The sequence below is a fragment of the Phascolarctos cinereus genome, unplaced genomic scaffold (genome assembly GCF_003287225.1).
Source record: "Phascolarctos cinereus isolate Bilbo 61053 unplaced genomic scaffold, phaCin_HiC Scaffold_2;HRSCAF=192, whole genome shotgun sequence".
Classification (NCBI taxonomy): Eukaryota; Metazoa; Chordata; class Mammalia; order Diprotodontia; family Phascolarctidae; genus Phascolarctos; species Phascolarctos cinereus.
Window position 1 is genome coordinate 100,830,285 of NW_027555625.1, and position 6,000 is coordinate 100,836,284.

Consider the following 6,000-nt stretch of genomic DNA (forward strand, 5'->3'; position numbering starts at 1 on the left):
TTGATTGTCAAATATAAGACTCAAGCATAAAAAGGTAAACAGGAAGGAAAAATATAAGTTTTTCAATAAGATTTAACCATTTACATCCCTACATGGGAAGATGATACTTGTAACTCTTAAGAACTCTATCTCTATTAGGACAGTTAGAAAGAGTATCCATAGACAGAGGAGACAGATATAAGTTGACTTTGATGGGATGTCATAAAAAAAATTAGGAGGTGAGAAAGAGGATTGTATTGGGAGAAGAGGGAAGGGAGAGGAAAAATGGGGTAAATTATATCACAGGAAGAAATGTGCTAAATCTCTTACAGGGGAGGGAAAGAAGGAAGGGAGTGAACACTATTTGAACCTTACATTGGATTTGGCTCAAAGAGGGAATAGCAAACACACTCAGTTGAATATAGAAATCTATCTTACCTTACAGGCAAGTAGGAGGGGGATTGTTAAAAGGGAGGGCAGATTGAGGGAGGTTGTGGTTATAAGCAAAACTCTGGTGAGGAAGGACAGGATGAAGGGAGAAACAGGGGGAAAAAGTATAAATAGGTGAAAATAGGATGGAGGGAAATAGACAGTTAGTAATCATAACAATGTGAATGGAATAAACTCTCCCATTAAACAGAAGCATATAGAGTAGATTAAAAAACAAAATCCTATAATGTGTTATTTTAAAAATTTTATTAATTTATTTTGATTTATCAATAATCACTTCCATATGCTTTTGAGTTGAAAATTTTTCTCCCCCTTCCTCCCCACCACCCTCCCCAAGATGGCACACAATCTGATATAGGCTATGCATTTACATTTCTATTAAACATATTTTCACATTAGTGGCGTTGTAGGTAAAAATTAAAACCAATAGGAGGAACCATCAGAAAGAGGAAACAAAACTCAACAGAAGAGAGAAAAAAAAATAGCAATTCAACTTTCATAGTTCTTTCTCTGGATGCAGATAGCATTTTCCATCACAAGGCCTCTGGAGATTTCTTAGATCCTTGTATTGCTGGGAAAGGTTAAGTTTATCAATATTAGTCATCGCACAACATGGCTGTTACTGTGTACAACATTCTCTTGGTTCTGTTCATTTCACTCAGCATCAGACCATACAAGTCTTTCCAGGTTTTTCTGTTCATCATTTCTTATAGCACAATAGTATTCCATTACATTCACATACCACAACTTGCTCAGCCGTTCCCCCAATTGAGGGTATCCTCTCAATTTCCAATTCTTTGCCACCATAAAAAGAGCTGCTATGAATATTTTTATATGTGGGTCCTTTTCCCATTTGTATGATCCCTTTTGGATATAGCCCTAGAAGTGTTATTGCTGGATCAAAGGGTATGCACATTTTTATAGCCCTTTGGGCATAGTTCCAAATTGTTCTCCAAAATTGTTGAATCATTTCACAACTCCCCAATAATGCATATAATGTGTTATTTTTAAGAAGCACATTTGAAGTAGAGAGACATAGAATAAAGGTAAGGGGCTAGGGCAGAATCTTTTATGCTTCAGCTGAAGTAAAATGAAAAAAAATAACACAGGTAGCAGTAATGATCTCATACAAAGAAAAAGGAGAAATAGATCTAATTAAAACAGACAAAGAAAGAAACTACATCTTTCTAAAAGGTAACTTAGATGATGAAGTGATCTCAATACTAAACATATACACACCAAATGGCGTAGTTTCCAGATTTTTAAAGGATAAATTAAATGAGTTACAGAAGGAAATAAATGGTAAAACTATAGTAGTAGGGGACCTCAACTTTCCCCTGTCAGAACTAGATAGCTCTAACCACAAAATAAACAAGAAGTTAAGGAGGTGAACAGAATTTTACAAAAGTTAGATATGATAAACCTGTGGAGAAAACTGAATGGGGATAGAAAAAAATATAGCTTTTTCTCAGTGATACATGGCACCTGAAATAAATTGACCATGTATTAGGGCATAAAAACATCCCAGTCAAATGCAGAAAGGCAGAAATATTAAGTGTATCATTTTCAGACCTTGATGCAATAAAAACTTCATTAATTTAAGGGCCATGGAAAGATAGATTAAAAATTAATTGAAAACTAAATAATCTAATCTTAAAGAATGAGTAGGTCAGAGAACAAATCATAGAAACAATCAATAATTTTATCAAAAAGAATGACAATAATGAGACAACATACCAAAATTTATGGGATGCAGACAAAGCAGTGATTATGGGAAAATTTATATCTCTAAATGCTTACATCAGCAAAATAGAGAAGGATCAGATCAACAAATTGGGCATGCAACTAAAAACTCTAGAATAAGAACAAATATAAGAACCCTCAATTAAATGCCAAATAGGAAATCCTGAAAATCAAAGGAGAGATTAATAAAATTGAAAGTAAGAAAATCATTGAACTAATAAATGTATCATCAGGATAACATACTATGGGACTTAAACCAGGAATGCAGGGCTGGTTCAATATTAGGAAAACAATCAGCATAATTGACCATACCAATAGCAAAAGCAAGCAGAAATCATATGATTATCTCAATAGATGAAGAAAAAGCTTTTGACAAAATACAGCACCCATTCCTATTAAAAACACTAGAAAGCATAGGAATAAATGGAACTTTCCTTAAAATAATAAGTAATTATCTAATAGCATCAACAAGCATTATCTATCTGTAATAGGAATAATCTAGATGCCATTCCAATAAGATGAAGGGTGAAACAAGGGTCTTCCTTATCATTCTACTATTAAATATTGTAGTCAAAATGTTGTCTTTAGCAATAAGAGAAGAAAAAGAAATTGAAGGAATTAAAATAGTCAATGAGGAAACAAAATAATCATTCTGGAAATGATATGATGTTATAGTTAGAGAATGCTAGAGAATCAGTGCACTTGAGATAATTAAGAACTTCAGCAAAATTACAGTATATAAAATAAACCCACACAAATCTTCAACATTTCTATTTATTACCAACAAAGCCCAGCACCAAGAGATAGAGAAATTCCATTTAAAAGAATTGTAGACAATATAAAATACTCGGGAGTCTACCTGCCAAGACAAAACCAGGAAATATATGAACACAATCACAGAGCACTTTTAATGCAAATGAAGTCAGATGTAAACAATTGGAAAAAGCAATTGCTCATGGGTAGGCCAACCCAATATAATAAAAATGACAATTCTATGTAAATTAATTTACTTATTCAGTGACATACCAATCAAATTCCCTTAAAAAAATTTATACTGCTAGAAAAAAATAACAAAATTCATCTAGAAGAACAAAAGATCAAGAATATCAAACAAATTCATTTAAAATGCAAAAGAAGGTAAACTGGACATATACATCTAAAACTATATTATAAAATGGCAATCATCAAAGCTATCTGGTACTATCTAAGAAATAGAGTGATGGATCAGTGGAATAGATTAGGTACACAAGATATAGAAGTATATGACCATAGTAATCTAGTGTTGGATAAACCAAATGACCCCTACTTCTGGGATAAAATCTCAAAAAATTAGAAAATAGTATGGCAAAAACTAGGTATAGACCAACATCTTGCACTGTATGCCAAAACAAGGTCAAAATAGATACATGATTTAGACATAAAGGGTGATACCATAAGTAAATTAGGAGAGCAAGGAATAATTTACATGTAAGATCTGTGGATTATGACCAAACAAGATACAGAAAGCATTGCAAAATGTAAAATAGATAATTTTGAATATATTAAATTAAAAATACTTTATACAAACAAAACCAATACAACCAAGATTAAAAATGAAAGCAGAAAGCTGGGGGGAAATTTTACAACAAGTGTTTCTGATAAATGCCTCTTTTCCAAAGTAGAAAACTGAGTCAAATTTGTAATAATAGAAGTCATTACCCAATTGATAAATGGCCAAAGGATATGAAGAGGAAATTTTTAGATGAAGAAATCAAAGCTACCTATCATCACATGAAAATATGCTCTAAATCACTACTGATTAGAGATATGAAACTTTAAACAATTCTCAGCTATAGCACATACCTAACAGATTGGCTAATAGGACAGAAAAAGAAAATGAAAAGTGTTGGAAAGGATAAGGAAAAACTGAGACACTAATGCACACTAGTGGAGTTGTAAAAAGTGGAGTTGTGAAATGATCCAGCCATTCTGGAGAGCAATTTGGAACTCTACCCAAAAGGCAATCAAACTGTGCATACCCTTTGATCTAGCAATACCACTATTAGTTCTGTATCCCAAAGAGATCATAAAAAGGGGAAAGGACCTACACATACAAAAATATTTATAACAGCTCTTTTTGTGATGGAAAAGAATTGGAAATTGAGGGAATGTCCATCAATGGGGAATGGCTGAACAATTTGTGGTATATGAATGTAATGGAATACTATTGTGCTATAATGATTTCAGAAACAAAACAAAACAAAAAAAAAACAGACTTAGATGAACTGATGCAAAATGAACTAAACAAACCCAGAATAATATTATACAAAGTAACAGCAACATTTTGTAATGATTAGCTATGAGTGACAACTCTTCTCAGCAACATAATGATCTAAGATAATTCCAAAATAGTGATGATGGAAAATACTGTCCACATCCACAGAAAGAAATAATGGAGTTTGAATGCAGATCAAAGCATGCTATTTCAATTTTCTTTATTTTTTTATTTTTTATTTTATTCTGTTTTATTCTTTTATAATATGACTAATATGGAAATATTTTTATGTGATTGTCCATATTTAACCTATATCAAAATTGCTTATCATCTTAGTGAGGGAGGAGAGAAGGGAGAGAAGAAGAAATTTGGGAAACAAACTTTTCTATAAAAATGAACGCTAAAAATTTTCTTTATATGTAATTGGAAAAAATACTATTAAACAATCAAATAAGAATAATAGAAAAAAATAGGTAAAGAAATGAAAGGAAGAAAATTACAAAAAGACAATTAACAACTTGGTAAAAGAGATAAAAATACTGAAAAAAAACACATTAAAACTAGAATTGTTGAAATGGAAAAAGAGTTACAAAAGCTCCCAGAAGAAAATAATTACTTAAAAAATTAGAATCAGGGAAGTGGAAACTAATGACTCCAAAAGACACCAAGAAACAGCAAAACAAATTAAAAGAATGAAAATAAAAAGAAAATGTGAAACATCTTATAGGAAAAATAACTGACCTGGAAAATAGATTGAGGGCAGATAATTTAAAAACTGTTGATTACATGAAAGTCATGATAAAAGAAAAGCCTAGACATCATATTTTAAGAACTATCAAGAAAAATCTCCCAATATTCTAGAACCAGAGGATAAAATAAAAATTGAAAAAAAAATTCACTGATCAACTCCTGAAAGAGATCACAAAATGAAAACTACCAGTAATGTTATAGCTAAATTTCAGAGCTCCCTGGTCAAAAGAAAATATTTTAAGCAGCCTGAAAGAAACCATTCAAATCCTGTTGAGTCACAGACACAATCCCACAAGATTTGATAGCCATTACAAAAAGAATCTGAAGGCTTGGAATATAATATTCCCAAAGGTAAAAGACTTGAGATTACAACAAAAATTAAACTATCCAGCAAAAAGTGAGCATAATCCTTCATTGGGAAAATGGATATTTAATAAAATAGAGGATTTCAATGATTCTTGATGAAAAGACTAGAGTTAAATGGGGAAAAAAATGACTTTCAAATACAAGAGAAGTATAAAAAGGAAAACATGAAAGAGAAATCATAAGGAATTCAAAAAGGTTAAACTATGTATCTTTCTATATGAAAAGATGATACATGTTATCTTCCAAGAACTTATCATTTTTAAGGCAATTGGAAGGCTTCTGCATAGAAAGAGGGTGGGGTATGTTGAGATTATGTAAAAAAGTGCATAGGTGAGATAAAAGAGAGCTTTTATAGTGTGGTGTGGAGTTGGAAGCACTTAAATTTCATTCACACCTCAATTGGTTCAAAGAAGGTATGTATGTATGTGCATATATGTAATATATACAGAGTATGTATA